This window comes from Tympanuchus pallidicinctus, unplaced genomic scaffold (genome assembly GCF_026119805.1).
Source record: "Tympanuchus pallidicinctus isolate F22 unplaced genomic scaffold, pur_lepc_1.0 scaffold3, whole genome shotgun sequence".
In the NCBI taxonomy this organism is placed as follows: domain Eukaryota; kingdom Metazoa; phylum Chordata; class Aves; order Galliformes; family Phasianidae; genus Tympanuchus; species Tympanuchus pallidicinctus.
The window spans coordinates 80,735,785-80,752,924 of NW_026294747.1; the positions used below are offsets into that span (position 1 = coordinate 80,735,785).

The 17,140-nt window shown below is 41.1% G+C and overlaps 1 protein-coding gene across 5 annotated transcripts in view; it reads left to right on the forward strand.

The window, feature by feature from the left end:
- CDK14 (cyclin dependent kinase 14) overlaps nt 1-12,388 on the forward strand; it is a 306,835-nt gene extending 294,447 nt beyond the window's left edge. For all 5 annotated transcript variants that reach the window (XM_052696727.1, XM_052696729.1, XM_052696730.1 and 2 more), the window contains one exon: nt 8,220-12,388. The gene's annotated coding sequence lies outside the window, so the exon portion shown is untranslated. The remainder of the gene's footprint in view (nt 1-8,219) is intronic.
- The last annotated feature ends 4,752 nt before the right edge of the window (nt 12,389-17,140 follow it).

Sequence of the window (17,140 nt, forward strand, 5' to 3'; positions counted from 1 at the left end):
TATTTATCCACTGTACAGGGGGAGCCACCGGGCCGTTTTATTAGAAGTAACAGGAATACAAATTGCAAGGCAGGAATTAATAGTAAGTGAGCTTTACAGGCAATGGGGATTTCTTGACTTTGCCACAAAGATGAGACATTGTGGAAGGGTACCAGCCTCCAGCCTCTTTGCTTCTTCAGCAAGAAGAAGTCTATCACCATAACTAACAGACTATTTTTGCTTTCTTTTAGATATTTTAATTAAACTGTATACAAATTTGATTCAGGCATAGCATTTATTGACCTGTTTCAGAGTAAAGAGCTGGTGCTACAGCTGAGATAAGGATCCCACTGTGTCAAACACAGGCAAAAAAAAAAAAAAGTTTTGGTTCTTTCATTGTAGATCCAGTTCACATTCAGTCACTTTGGCAGATGTTTTTGCAGGTATTAGGGTTAGAAACATAGTGTTTTAGGTACGCCACATCAATCAAAAAATAGAGGGAAAGGAGGAGATGGGCAGGGGCTTGTTTGGGTTTCCTGTATATTGGAACCTGGAGGATTTTGTATTACATCTTTCAGTTTTTCTACTCATATAATCACAAGTGAAAAGTATATTCTTGCAAACAAACAACACTAATATTTTTCTGGTCATGATGCATGCTTTTCTCGTTTGTTTGCTTTTCTGATTTCTTTTTTGTTTTTAACAAAGTTTCTGTGGCTGTGCTTGCAAACTGTATTGAGCTCAATAACACTGCCATTTTTGTAACTTTGTCTGTGAAGTATTAGTTTTCCCAAGCTCACTCACAGAGGGCTGTGCTTTATTCTCAAAAACTGGAAGATATGTAGTAGATTCATTCCTGGCCATTTTTCATGTGAAGCCTTATTCAAATGGTAATTGTAAAAGGCTTTGTGGACTTTGTTCTCCACTCAAAGAAAAAACTTCAGCTGTGGACAGCTAGGGCAGTAAGGAATTTTTGCTGAAAGACTTGGAGAAAACTAATTTGGATGTTACCACAACCACTCAAAACTTTAAGGTATACCTACAAATCAACTGTGAAACCAAACATGTTATTAAATGTCATTGGAAGTGAATACTGTTGATAAAATATTACAGCAGTGGTCAGGACTCGTATTCCTTTTTTCCTAGCAAGGCACACTATGAAGGAATTAATTATAATATTTTGAAGAGAGCTGTGTGCAAAACATTATGCTTGATTGCTTTGCAATTATTGATATGCATAAATGCTACTTAGCAATCAATGTGTAGTTTAAGGGTTAGTCTTCACAGCAGAATCAACCTCCTACATTTGCCTGTTGGAGCACAAAGTTCTAGGTGATGCAGGATTCCCATTTTGGACTACTATTATATGCAAAGGCAAAATATGGAAAACTGACAGTCCAAGTAAGGATTTCAACAAGCACCAAAGTTCGCAGCTGTTTTAATACTACATTCTTTTGTTAAACTTAACTGTATTTATGTAATTTGAACTGCTGGTGGCTTTAACTAAAATTGGGCACTCATTTGGGCAGACATTCTAAACCCAAAGGCTAGAATGGAAAACAAAATCTCTGTTACGAAACAGAAGTTGCAGGGGGATAAGGTGAACTGCCTATGGGGATATTCAGTAGCAAAGTCAGATCGTGGTTTCCTGCTTCTCAGCTGCATATCCACTGAGCTGTTCACTAAGGTTATGCCATGTTGTTTACTTCAGTGTATGTATACTCCTAAAATTGGTTTGTTCATAAATCTGTTTCTATTCCAATGTTTTATTTTCTGACTGGTGCACAGTCCTCATCCAGCACTCAACTCTTTCAGGGTCATCCCCTCATCCACTCTGGCAGCAGGCAGTGATCCTGTGGTCACCTTCTCATGCAAATTACTTTGTCTGGAGTTGCAGTGATCGGCACAAAGCCCATCTGGGAAAAAGAAATTGTGGGAAAACAAATTCTGAAGACAGTGAAGTGTTTATATAGAATCTATATTCTGATTCATACATGAGCAGTGTATGAAAGAATATACAGCAGTATCCATGGCAGAACATACAGTCTGGTAGATCCAGCACATATAAGAATAAAACGTGACATAGTAGAAAAGAGCTAGGAAAGGGAACAGACAAAAGCATCAGTAAATGCTTTGTTAGTTATTTGTCAAGTGTGGTTTACTTTTGTTGACTGTTAGTAGTTATTTTTATGATGTGTAAATATCCCATGCAGTATTGTGTTCTATGAACAGCCAGCATTTACCGTGATAACAGAGAGGTGTCAGCTGAAGTTCAGTGAGATTTAATGTTATGGAATAAATGTAAAGCAAATTTTAAAAGGTGCGTATAAATAGTGAAAGGCGAGAATGTCCTCTCTTTATACTGTGCCAACATAAGAAAAAGAACTGGAAATCACATTCGTGTTGCAAAGAAGGTTACGACTGATGTTTTTGCCACTCTGGTATCTCACCCATGTTAAGCTACGGCTTCTTTAATACTTCTCTTTCTACAAAATCTTGAGTTAACTGACCATATCAACACATGCTTCCTCATGAACTGAAATCAAATTGACTTATTAATTCATCTTCATTAAACTCCTAAATATTCCTCTATAACCACATCTCAGAGAAGAGATGTTCATTTCTGCGCTATTTTAGAAGCCATATAAATTCACCATTTTCTCTGTGTGTTACAAGATGTTTGAGTTGAGGAATCACATACCAACCTGCAGCAAAGAATATTTTCCTCCACACTTCTCAAGCTGTTAAAAAAAAAAAAAAAAAAAAAAAAAAAGCACCATAGTTTTTCTAGTGTCTTTTTTTTTTTCTTTTTTCCTTTTAAATAAATTTTTAATGACAGCCTTAAGTCTTACCTCTCCAGTGTATTTTGGGCTTGGGTAACTAGACAAAACCAAAGCCCAGCAGAAAGCAATTGTAGCAATCTTATATTTAGCCTTAGTGGACAGTGTTCCTTAGGAACCACAAACAAGGTGCAGTCCATCCAGGAAAAGCTTTCAACAAAGCTAGGCCGCGCACTGAAGACCTCTGAAGATATGCAGAGAAACTTTACAGGCAGCAGTCTGCTGAGCTTTGTCCATGGGATAATTCAGAGCCTGAGCTAACAGTTCTGTGGATCATTTATTTTTCATATATTAGAACAATTGCTTTGCTGTTATATCTCACAGAAATAAAAGTTCCCACAGAAAGACAGTAATTCCATATTCTAAAGCATGTATTCATAGAAACATTTTCTTTGCACCTACGCTTTCCACACATGCTCATATGTATGTGTTACTTGCACGCTTGTGTACATATACTGCAGACTGATATAAAATGTGTGTGTATGTACATATGTATATATAGATCTGAAGAGGAAAAAGAATTTATGGGAGGCTGGCTGGATTTAATTTGTCTGCTTGTATTTAGCACTTAAGGGCTTATATACTCAGTTTGCTCAAAAGAGTGAAGAAGTACTCCTTGCTTATGCCTCAAATCAGAAATGCATGAAGTGCAGCTGCAGAGATAATACATTCTCCCCAAAGGCTTTGGCTGAGCAAATTAGGTGTCAATGGGGTGCCTGCGCAGGCAGTACTCTCTCTAATTAGTCTCTTGAGCCTAGTTGGTGGCGGGTATAAAATGATCTAATCAATTGGTCTGTGTCTGATGGTACGTGTAAAAATCCTGGCAGGCAGAGCTGTCTCCCACAGGTCACTCACCTGCACAGCGGGAACGCTCATTTTCATTTTTCATCTCCTCCATCACATGATGCTGACAGTTGGTTTTAAGAAAACGGAATCCAAAAAAATATCTGGTTCATAGGGCATGTAGGTCACAATAAAATTGCATTATGGGTATTGGTGATCCAATTAATTAATATTTATAGCAACGAATTGCATGCAGATATTACCCGAGTGCAAATAATATTGATAATGTTTGGTTGGCTTTTTAAAATGACTTCTATAATGAAGAGAGGAACAAAAGCTGTAGGGGAAAAATCACCTGTTAATATTGTACTTCTTTTAGAGGGGATAAATGGTATCTGCAGCATGTATATGTCTGGTGGAGGGAGAGAATTAATATATTGTTGATGATATTAAATACCCCATGTTTCAGCTCACAGGCATGCAGCATCTCCAGCTGTCAGCTCACATTTTGCTTTTAAATCTGGTGTTGTAGAAGGAATACTCTTATAATAATGCTAAATCAGCTGCAACGTAAATAGACCTGCACTCTGGTTATGCTTTGCATGTTAAGGACACTGCGGGAGCACAGCTCCACCCAATTTTATAATTTATACAGAAATTAAAAGCACCTAGAGAAGGATGCTGATGCTGCCAAAAAGAGCATGTACTGAATTGGTGATTTGCATTTTTAAAGGAAATGGCATTATTTTATTAATTAAAATAATGGAAAATATTTGGGATCTGAGGGCCATTGAGTCATCCTCCTCTGCCTCATGTGCTGAGTGCATGATTAATGTTTAAATTATAAGCTTTGGTATCCTTTGTTACATCAAGAGCTCGTATATTCTGACACTGGCCGCTACCATTTTAAGGTGGATGAAAACCTGATTTTATCCCACTTAGGATCTGTGCCAAGCAGGATGTACGCAGCAGGTGATTTCTCTACATAACACATATACAACTGAGTTATTTGATTTAGGTTGCTTGATATATATATTTTTTTTTCTTTCAAGTGCATCATTACCTTGCTTGTAATCTTCCAGTGGGTTCAGTAAGACATCGTGAAAATCAAAACTGCCTGGACCTCTGGTAAAAAAAGAGTATAAGTTCATTTTTAAGGTGGTCTGTTTCAGGGCCCTTTTTTCTTTCTTTCTTCTTTTTCTTCTTCTTTTTTTTTTTTTTTAGAAAGGAGATCTGAAAGAACCCTATTTTGCTCTTGGGAAATCACAAGTTGTAAATATTCCATTTAACAATTTATGCTTCTATAAGCAAAGCTGTGACCAGAGGCCATAAACACAATCTGCCAAGTCACAAAGCTAAACTTTGATTTGGCTTGATCGGGAAAATGTATTAAATTCTAAGCAAGGGTATTTCTAAAATACATCTTTAAAAAATGCAAACATGGAATCCTAGGCCATCTGGGGACTGAACAGCAGCACTGTGTGGCGAGTCTTGCTTCAGGAACTGCCTCGGGTCCTGCTTGTGTGAACAACCCATGCTTCAGTTCAACAGCCTCACTGGAGAAACAATGCTTTTTTTAATAAAAAGCCTGGTTCCCACCAATCTACAATTTCATGTTTGTTTTACTGTGGATTTTCTGCTGTGGACAAATAGAGACCCTGTTCTTCCTCTGGTGTAGGGCAGTGTCTACGGATGTGACACAGCAAGTCTTGTAAGGCAAACAAAAAGGAAAGGAGGCCTTCTGCCCCATGGCACAGTGGTTACAGCACGTCCCTGAGGGCCTCGCTGTGTCAGCTCCTTCCTCTGCCTCAGGACAGGTGAACCTCTGTTCCCCATTTCCCAGGAGGAGGCGTTAACCACAAGGCAGAGGGAAGGGATTTCACCTGTTGACTCCACTTGGAATCATCAATAAGCATTCAGTGAGTTGGGACTCCATTGAAAGCATTATGTATTCCCTAGCAAATGTATTCCTAGCCACTGGGCCTGTTCCTGTAAGGATTTTATACAAAGCAGAACTGCCTCAGCAGACAAAACTCAGGGTTCAACATCAGAACCAGCTGGCCATCGGGGTGCTGGTGGGAGCAGCGGGAGGGCTGTGCACAAGTCCTGAATGGGGCAGGGAAGCGCATCTTCAGAGAGATGGGGATCACCAGCCGTGTCCTGGTTCTGCTTGCATTCTGTCTTCTAGTCTTCCCCAGCCAGGTCCACTTGGGAAATTCGGAATTAAGTCACCTTTCTTTTTTCCATTGAGTTTCCTGTTTGATCTCAGCCTTGTTCTGCATTGATGCTGGCAGCAGTTGCACTATGCTAAGGTTATTCCCTGTATTAAATGGTGACAGCTTTGTTTATTTCTAGGGAAGCTTTTAGCATTACAGGGATTGATTCTGAATGTTCACACTTCTGATGAGGGAATTCCCCATCTCCGAGGCTCAAGGCCTGCCTTTGGCTTGGTAACGTGTGATCAGCTTTGCCTGCAGAGCCATACTTGAAGCCAGAAAATGATTTAAATTTTAGCATATCCCCAGGAGAAATATGAGGCTGGCCTCCCTTGGATAGTGCCTTGAGGTCAACTGATAGAAAAGTGAACTGATAGAAAGAAAAAGCTCTCTGTAATTAATGTAATTATCTAATTAAGATGCAATTTTCATCAAATTTGAGGAGTTTGGTAACTCTTACAGAAGCTTCTTTGTCTTGTATCATTTAGTCACTTGTCCTTAATGTTACAGCAGCATTATGGCAGGTTCTGGAACTCCAGCAGTTTGGGCTTAACCTGCAATCAAGCACTTGCCCTGTCTCTGTGCAGAATCAGGTTTCCAAACAGCAAGTTTCCTCCTTTTTAAGGGGTGCTCTAAAGTGGTCATCCCCCCAAAGTATTGTGGTTTGGTTTGGTTTTATTTTATTTGGTCTGTTCTTGTGGGTTTTTTTAAGGAAGGCAGACGTAGGATTTGGCAACCATGTTTCACCAGTAAGCAGCAATGAATCTCAGCATGTTCCAAATATTGCTTTTCTTTTTGAGTTTATGAAGAGTAAACTGAACTCTAATTTATTCCTTGAAACAAGATTTATTGGGGCTTCAGCCAGACTCCTCGGCCCTGGGGACTTTCATGTGGAACAGACATTCCAGAGGCATTTGGGAAACAACCCAAGCAGGACTCAGGAGGTGGCAGACCAAGCTCCAGGAGATGCTGCCGTGCATCATTAAGAACAGGCTTTTGTTAATCCAGTTCAGGAGTTCTGGCACTTGAAGGGCAGAAGAAGAGCTCTCGAGAACCACGACAGGAATGCTGCGTACTATGAAAGTCAGATGTAGTGTAGAGATTAGGATGTTTTGATGAAAGCCACAATTAAAATTTTATGCTTGAAACTGATGCCTTGTTTTTCTCCTGCTTTTGAAATGAGGGCTAGACTAGATTCACTGGCACCTGCATTGAGTTTGATTTAAATAGTTCTAGGACATGCTAATTCAAACCAGTTCTAAGCTCAATGAATATTTAATTTTAAGTTTTCTTTTAATTAAGTGCTAAAATTTCTCCATATCTGATTGTCTTTTTGAAACTACATTTTAGAAGGGTAGCAGGTTTGTAGTTAGAATCCTTGGTTTTGAAAACCCCTGTAAAACAAAAACATTTTGAACTTCATAAAACTACAGAATTTCTCAACATTATCAGAAAATGCAGTCCCACGTTATTACTTGGCATAGAATTCTACCTGAACATTTATTAAGAGCTAAGTATGCTAATTATAAAATCCGTCCAATGGCTCCAGTCTATCTAGCTTTCATTTAGCCCTCACCAAGCTGGTCCTGCAGTTGTTAGTTTTGTTTTAAAGTAGTGCTTCCCACGTTGTTGGCCTGCCTCCTGCTTGGTGTAAATCTCAGGGATACCGCAGTACATCCTTGTAGGTCCAGTCACTGCATTGAGCCTTTCTAGCCAGGAACCATTAGCAGAGGGAAAGGCAATGTAAGCAAAGCTCTTGGTGCAATGCTTACTTTCTGTATATAAAAGGAGAGGTTTCTGTTATCTTTTTTATAAATAGAAGAACAGCCAACTAAAGGTGTTTGAACGTAGTGTGCTACATTGCTCTGTAACTCGGCAGTGTTTACAAAAGTGACATAACTGTGAGGTACCTCCAATAACTCTTGGGAAGTGAAGCTGAGGAAACCTTTCCACAGCCTGGTCACAAGTGTGCCTGTGAAGCTGAAGGGGCAAAAAGAGCTTGTAAACTCCTGAAGCCATGTCAGCAGCATTCAGTAACCTTCCTTTGCATTTTTGGGGTGTGACCACCCCAAGAGAGCTGACAGTCTATATATATATAGCTGCCTGTAATTTCCATGGAGAATGTGAGCGCTGATGGCACCTCTGAAGATTAGCACTTGGGACAGATAGACATGAATATGGATAAACATATCTCACTTAGGCAACCAGCACCATGAAAACATCAGTGTTCTAAGCTTGTTTTCTTGAGGTTCCAGCTCTAAAAGTGCTTCGGATGTTTGTTCTTCGCTCTGAGCTGTTGTCTTCAGAACTAGCTTTGGACTAATCTATTATATACCAAGTGAAAAATCATTTAAAAATGCAAGTCGTGAAGCTTATTATAATTTATATTGTTTCCTTACAGGATTAAATTTACCAGTTTGGAGGAGGGAAACAAAAACCTAATGAGGAGGCCGACACGAGGAAGGAACCATGGCCTGTTTCCTTTCTTTATGGTGGATTTCATTCAAAAGAAAATTGAAGCTGGCAAGACCCTGTTTTTCCCTGCAATTTATTTAAAACCTTGCACGCATTTTGGATACCTTGTGATTTCAGAGAACTATGTGAAGATTAAGCTTTTGCTTACTGATACATGGCATGTACTCTTTCAGTCTTTTGTGTTTGATTTTGTTTGATTTTCCACTGCAGCGCTGCATCTTTGTAAGGATTTTTATGCTTTCACCAGCAATGTCTTAAATACATTAAGACAACACATTTGGTGTTCACACTTCTTCAGTAATGACTATACAAAAAAGCCAGCGGTGGCATAAAGGACTGTGCTTTCTTTGAGAGTCGTGCTCATATTGCAACCAATGGGAAGACTATTTCTGCCAGAGCAAGCCCGACTTGGGCTGACAATTACAGCGCCTTGCCACTATTCCTGAAGTGGTGTTAGGTTCTTTCTTTTCTCGTATCCTCAGACCATTTATATCCATTTTAAAAACATGGCAATAACCGCATGTTTACTTCAGCACTCTGAATTTGGTTACTCTGCTTAGGCTATGTAGCATGCCAGTTTTTGAAATAGGCCTGTGAGAAAGACAAAGCAAAAATGAGATGCGCTCAGCTGACAGATATACAACAAATTCTTTATGGTTTTATTCCCTTTTTGAGTATTTCTTTCTTTTGTGAGTCTTGGCTCACATCTCCATGTCTTTCCTCATGCTGTTTACCTTTTGGAATGTTTTCCTGAAACGAAAAAAGAGATTCTGAAACCATTCTGTTTAATTCAAGATACTAAGGTACAGAGAAATTTTTGTTGAATGAGCCATTAAGATCTAAGTGTGTTATTTTGCTGCTTACGAAGCAAAAGAGAGAGTTTTCCTTATCCCAAATGGTTTGCTGTTCCACACCAAAGCACTTTTCAAATTATTTTCTTTAGGTATCCCGATCTGATTGGAAGGCACTACCAGATGATGTGTCTTTAAATCGCTTTTCTGAATGAATCATTCAAATGCAAACTTTGCAAGAAACAAAGCTGTGTGATTTTAGGCGAGGAAGCCCCTGCCACATTGTGGCTGGGGAGCACATTGTGTTCAGTGGTGGATAAAACTGCCCTGAGCATATACAATGCTTTGCATTCAGAAAGAGCAGGGCCGATGCAAAATCCGCTGTTGAGTTATGCTCCTGCTCAGACAGAACCGCTTGCTAGGCAATATTATTCTACACATAAATTTGACATCCCTTGCTTGCTGGATGCCTTGAATTACATTTTTAAGAAGTGCAGTAACACTTGGGTTAGCTTTCAGTGTTTACGAGGAGGGGGAAAGGATTTGTGCTACTGCCATCTTATTAAACTCCAGCAGTGTTTAATAAGAAAAGAACACCCAATAAGGCAAATCCTTGAATGCTCAAGTAGGTACGAAAGGCCTCTTACTGAACTAGCATATGAGTCTACACTTTCAAAGAGTTGAACCATGGAAATATTCTCAATATTTGCACAGCCATTAAAACACAGTTTCCCCCAATGACATCTCTCTTTCAGGATCTGGTAAAAGCCATCTGAAAGCCACTTTCAGTCACAATCCTATTTAGAAGTTACTACAGTTTTCCTCCTGTATTTAAGAGGGGAAAAAGAGTGACTACTGAACTTTTGACTTTATCACACACTGAAACTGCCTTAGACGTGGTTTGTTTGGCTTTCATGTTTCTTTTTTTGTAAGAGAAAAGTCTTTTATAAATTATCTTTGCTACTGAAACGCTGTGCAGTTTGATGATTGAAATTAGCTATTTTTAGAAAAAAAAATCATGCTGCAAAAAAAATCTGAACAATTTTTGAAAATGTAAGATTTCAATTAGGAATATAAAGGTAGTTTCATAGATACATTTACTGGGCAGCTTAAATTGGGATGCACACAGTTATTCTGCTCAGCTAAACATCTAAAGGTTTAACATAGAGACTGATTCCCTAACTGTTCCCACAAGCACAGCATATTGCTGTCCATAGTGAATCATGTCATGTTTGCTTATGGTGTGTGTGTGTGTGTGTGTGTGTGTATGTGTGTGTACACATGTGCGTGTGAGATTATCTCCTCTGCTCCATTCCCACTTTTAAGCTGACCACTGAAATAAGTAGAGTTGGTCCAAAAATCTTCAAACACAGTTGCCCAAAGCACACAAACATCTGGGTTCCTCAAAAGTAACTTGATTTTCGGCAGCAGTGGGTCTGTCTTGGCCACTGATCAGTTAAGGAATGACCTGAATCTCTTGAGCGCTTCCTTTCTGGTTCTTCCGACTGCCTTTGGTGACACAGGTTTGCTGTCACCTGCAGAGGTCTTTCTCCCTGCACTAAGGGTACCTGCTGCACGTTATTCTTCTGGATCGTGAAATCTTCTGGGAAACCTGAATTTTTATTTTATTTTATTTTGAGAAAATGGGAGTACCTTTATGCAGAGAATGGACTGTACAGCCTTTTTTTCCCCTTTTTGTCCTCTTTGTCCTGTCCTGCATCAGCAACCTGACAGACCCCCTCAGTTAGGGTCCCCTGGCAGTCATGCCACCTTTCCAGCATCTTGCAGGTTTCCACCACATCCCTGCTCAGTGCTGATGAATGCACTTTTTAAACCCCCTCAATGTCCTTGAGGCAGTCAGGGAATATCAGTAGCACTACCCTCTTTTATTCTCATCCTTCCCAAACCAGTTCCCTGCAGAATATTCAAAGGGACGAGAAAACAATCAGCCTGGTCTTCCAGACATGCTGCAGGTCTTGGGAGTGCAGTGTTTCATGCCATCAGCAGTCAAAAGTTAGTTTAAATGGATGGTATTCTGTGGGACACAGTCCTTGAGAAACTGTGGGACTCACCTGGATGGAGCTGACAGCCTTCAGCAGTGTAATTTTTGTTTTCTTGCCTGAGCCCCAGCAGATCCTTCCTGATGATACTGAGAGGATGTGGCTCAGCTGCAAGAGGGATGAGCAGCCACAGGGCAACAGTAGGCAGATAAAAGTGGGAGGGCGTATTCTGACTCTGTACAATATCAGGTGAACAGGGAAGGGAAGGTGGTGATAGAGATGGCCTTTGTGATACAGTGATTCCTTACAAGTTCAAATTCACAGAACCCAACTTTATTACAAGTGAAGCACCTGGAGATGTCTTGGTCCCACTCCAGACGAGATCAGCTCAGCTCCAATCCACACCCAGCAGGCACAGCACCAGGCAGGACACTCCAACACTCAACAGTACACTGCTGTATGACATTCCAGGTCGTTGAGTCCTTCCAATTCTCACTATCGTTTTTAAACAGGATCATGTTTTAGGATAATGCCAGTAAATGCAACGCTGAAAATTCAATCAGCAGTAGACAGAGGCACCAGGGTTTCCATTTTCTCTTTGTTGTGTGGAGAGTATGGACTTCAGACTCCTGTGGAAGAGGGTAGGGTAAAAAATTCCCTTTGGCTGGTGGGTGACATCTACTCCTATGTGCTGTATATCAGTGCACACAAGTGAATGTGTAGTCAATGCTCAGTATGCTCATATACAAAATACTCATCTGTGAATATAACTGGGTTTTGTAATCTTTGTTATATAAAACGTTTGGGCTGTACAGACTAGGGAGCAAAACACTGACACCCCATATAAATAGAATTATGTTGCATTACTGAGCATAACAAAACTCTCCCCTACCAACAGTCAGGTGGAGTGACTGTATGTTACTGCCTTGCATTTTTCACATGAGCAAAAAATCTAAAAGTGAAGGATGCACTAAAAATTCCCATCCCCAAAATGCATTTCAATGGTGCTGCATACAAAATCCCAGCTTGCCAGCTTCCACGCGGGTTTTCGTATGGTGCACTAAGAGATGTTCTTTTTTTAACAAATAAAAAGGGAGGGCTGGTACATGAAAACAATGTTAATGTAATTAAATATATATATATATATACTTCAGAAGAACAGCATAGTAAGCAGTACAGTAAATAAATGTTGCATTATTTGTTACACCTTGTAATTTGTCTGTATTATGAAAGATGTAATGGTTTGTCAGCTATAACTGTTGTTTTCTTGTAACATCATATTGAATAAAGTGTAGCAGAATCTCGCTCCTCCTTTGTATATGTGGTGTAGACCTAAATAATGGAATAAAGCCTTTCTTTTCTGTTTTGTTCTACAGCAATTGAATAAGAGATGGTTGTAAACAACAGATTTTTATGAAATGGAAAGTGCCCAGAAGCAGGCAGGCATTTACACAGCAATTAATTGAAAAGATCAGGCACCAATTCAGCCAAACACGTGAGCGTAATCAAAATTAGCAGGCTACATGGGACACGGCTCTGCGCACAGCACACTTCTGTCTGTGCTAGTTACTAAGTTCACTGTCTGCTGTCTCTTTCCATGCCTTGTATCCCTGTGTGACAATATAGGTACAGTACACTGGCATTTAACTGAAGGTGGTAGAATTTGAATCTGTCTTTGTACAGAGAATAAACTCAGGCTTATTGCAGCTTCTCTTGAAATAAAGACCTGAGAGTTCTGGTGGAAAATTATTTAAAGCACAGTTTTTCACAACCTTGATGCAGGAGCTGGATTTACACCTGCTTGTACCTGCTTATTGATCTCAGTCAGTAAGAAAGTGCTGCTTGGGTTCTTACCTCAGTTTATTTGTGCATTACAGCATTCAACAGGCAAGTGCTCACATACAGTGATATAATCAATATGCACCTTCAGTAATTTCCTTTCCATTGCTTCTAGCTTTTTGATATCAACATCCTGTTAAGACCTATTTTTAGACAATGCACATTAAATCGATGCAGCTTGCACAGACTTGATTGGAATATTTGACTGAAGTGTCAGAATAGGCTCTTTTAGCAAATGCAGGAGTCTGTAGGAATCTGTCGGTTTTAACATCACTTTGGTCAGAATGGGGGAGCGCTGGATGCTTGTGCTGGAAGCTACCAGCCTAGAGAATGGATAGAGGACACCAAAGTTCTGGTCTTGGCTCTGGCCAACTATGAATAATTAAAGATAAAATGTTAGTATTTTTAGGGCTAAGGCAATGTAGGTTGGCTGCCATCTCCCAGGTTTTACATGGGTAGCATCACGTTCTGTCCCAGCTCCAACAACAAAACTCTTCAGGAAGTTAATCCCCAGTTTTAAATCTAGCTGCCACAAAATGACATCAGCTACATCCCAAAGGAATTGCACCAGAAAAAAAAAAAAAAAAAGAAAAACCAAAACCAAAACCAAAACAAAGCCACCCAAGGAAACATGTGTGTTCGTTTATTCCTAGCTTACCTCCTGATCTCACTGACCAGGGCACATTTGGGGTGTTGCCTTGCCACAGCCTCGATGAATGCCTAGTGCTTGCAGTTCTGTAGCTGATTTGTTTGGCACTCCTGACTCACTACCTGTGTGACAACTTTACCCTACAAATCTCTAAATACAAATGAGAACCAGGAATTATTACTGTAAAAGCTTTGTAAGTTTGAGTACTGAGTACCAGGAAGCACATTCGCAGTGAGCTTTTAATTATGTAGTATAATCCTTAAAACCGTCTCCTGACCCCCTTGGCTGCACTCCGAGCCTCTTTAGCCCCAGGGTTTTCTTTCCAAGCTGGCCTGGCTGCTGCAGCGAAGCAAGAGATGCATTTACCACAATAGCAGCCTCCCCTCCCCCGGCAGAAGAAAAACCAGGGGGAAGGTGTTGGAGCAACCTTCTGCCACTAGGTTAACACACACAGTTTCTAAATAATGCCTTTCGTTGTAAACCTTTGCAAAGTAAACCCTACAGCAGCGGAAGGGCTTGCTGCTACCAGTGGGGGGTGGTGTTATGGACATTAGATTTGAGAAGCTTATATAGCACATGGGCGAGGATAAAGGGATACAAATCAGAGAGAAAAACCTGAAGAGATTAAAAAAAAAAATCCACGGCCAAGTATTTACTGTTCATTCCCCTTGTGAGTGGTGTTACATATTGTCTGCAGTGAGTCATGCTGAGAGCGAGCCAGGCACAATAATAGTGGAGAGCAGTCCTGCAGCCCCTTCGTTATTGCCTGCACTGGTTGAGACTGAGTTGGGCGAGAGAAAGGGATTCCAAAAAATGTTCCTTTTCTTCCTTTTCTCCTGTTTCCCAAAGGGCCTGGAGGTGATTGCTGGGGATGCGCTGCCGTGAAAGAACCTAAACTCAAACATAGCTAAACTAAAATCAAACATATTTTTACATTAATGTTCCAAGGATCGATATGGTGATTCACATAAAACATACAGCAGCTCTAAGAGTCGTGCAAGAGAATGCCACTGTGCTATTATAATCCAGTAAAAGTCTTGAAGTCTAAAAAGGTTTATAACAGCCTAACCTTTCAACTGGAATTAGGATTGCGGTGTAGGTGTGCAGCATACAATCCAGCTAATTATAATAGTTTGCCCCCAGCTTCCACTCAAGGAACTCAGAGGTATTCATGCACTGATGAGATGAGCTGTACACACAGCTCTGGGATACGCCATGAATATAAAAAGAACCAGATTTTGTGAAAGGAAAAAATAAACAGCCCCCCAGAACCAAGGCAGTGATTCAGCTCTCTATTTTCAAAGCTTTTCATGGGCACGAGCAGCCAACAGCATACTTTGTCTGGTGAAGACTGAACGTTCAAGATAGAATAGTTTAGAATAGTTTATCACAACAGAAAAATGTACATCTTCTGTGTTCAAAAGAAGTTATATTTCTCTGTACAGATAGATGGAAATATTACATGACAAAATGTTGTTATCAACTGCAAAGAGTTGTTTATTGCCCAGATGATGAACGTGGTGTCACTGCGAAGCAAGAGCCCCTGCATGAACCATTATGTCAGATTCACTGGGAAACCCTTAAACGTGAACTGCCCCTTGAACGCTGCAGGAGACATAGGTACAACTGTCAAACTCTTCAGAGGCTTTCAGTTGCTCTCCTGAATCCATACAGCAAAGCAAAAGTGTCTTTCTACTTACAGACGTGGTTTGGTGGGAAAATGGTGGTGGTAGGTGAACAACTGGACTAGATGATCTTGGAGGTCTTTTCCAACCTTAATGATTCCACGATTCTGTGGTTTTATGGAAGAAGCCCCTTTCATATAGCTAGGTGATATTTTATAGGCACTTCTTACCCAGCATGTTGTTCTGGCCCATTGCACCTGATAATTGCAAACCACTATAGCCACAACTTGTCCTTTTCATGTACATTGCTGACTGTCACAAGTGCTCGTCTCTCTACTGAACACCCAGAGAACAACCCAGCACATTTTGGAATACAACTGCCTCTTTGGTGGAGAAAGCAGTACTGCCACATCCACCATGTCCATTCCAGAAACCTATATGCATCTGGGTGACAGCAGTGTTTTTAGTGTGGGCTGATTTTTAGCTTGCACTTGTGCACATTTAGTGACTAACTCAGAGTAGCATAACCCATAATTTTGGAGCCAGCCTATTAGAGGTTACAGGTATCTCAATCCTCTGCCAGCCCAGGACAGCAGGGAGCAAGCTCTGCTTGGCAGCGTGCAGCAGCCTGGCCCTTCACTGCGCCTCTGCTCCAGCTGCTTTTTTTGATCTCCACTCAAACACAACATCTGTGGGTGCAGCGGGACTGGAGGTGGAGGAAGCAGGAGAGAGGGCACCAGACGGAGATCTGCATGCTGTCTGGGCAAGGCCATGAGCCCGGTAATTCATAGGAAGTGGTCATGGGCAAGTTTCCTTGGTTCAGAAATCAATCGAATGCTCACCCTCCTGCTAACCGGGCTGCTCTTTTCTGATCCCTAGATGGGAAGAGGACATTTGGATATCTTCCTAAGCCCTCTCCCCAAGCAACTGTAATTTAGATTTAAGGCAACCAATTGATCAAAGGAAAGAGGAGAGTCTTGGATGAGCCCTTACAAGTCCCTAAATATGAGGAAGTGTGCTATGCATTCACCTTCTGTAATAACATGGAGCTTTGAACACCTCAGTGTGCTTCTGCAGTATTACTCAGCTTGGTTTCCTGCACCAGCACCGCAGAAATAAACAAGTGTGAGAATATCTGGTTTTGGGGAGGGGAGGCTTGTGACAAGCACCAGTTCTGGGAAGCAGCAGTGCCACGTGGGCTGGAGCACACACCAACTTCACAAGGGAAAGAAAGGAGCCAAAGCCTGAAAATGACAGGAACATCTTACCAGAGGACGGATGACAAATCGGAGCTAAAGCCAGCTTTGCCTCCTGCCATCAGGACTCTCAGCTGCTACTTATTAGTGCAGTGAGCGCACTGTATTAGTGCAGTGTTACTGTGCATAAATCAAAATCCAGCCTCTGTGACACAGCACATCATTTGTTCACTTGTTTTCTCTCATCCCACCTGCCTGATATGATTGTATCAGGAATAAAATAACTTTATGAAGAGAAACCTGCATTGCCCTTCAAAACACTGTGCTCGGTGAATTCCTGCATCTGTAAATCTGGCTGCTGTGCTCTCCTCTCACCAAAATATTTTGACTGCAGGAATCTGTCTGGTACAAGAATGTGCCAGTAATAAACAAGGAACACATTTACATTTGCTGGGCTCGCTGAACATCACTTTGGGTGCCCTGTTCTGAACAAACACCCACTTCTCAGAAGCCCTGCTGGCTCAGGCCCACCAGCACAGGCTCAGCGTCATGGTGGGAAGGCCACAGAAATGTCGCTGCACACAAAGCATGAAGGAGGCCCACCAGTAAGATGGGACCTTACATGAAGCAACGTTCAAGGGGTATCCCACAGAAAAGGGCACCCCTGGTTGGAAAGTGCTCGTTATTGGCAGCATCAAGCTCCTGCTTGGTTGCCTGCTGCAGCCTTAGCCTGGTGAGCAGCCTGCC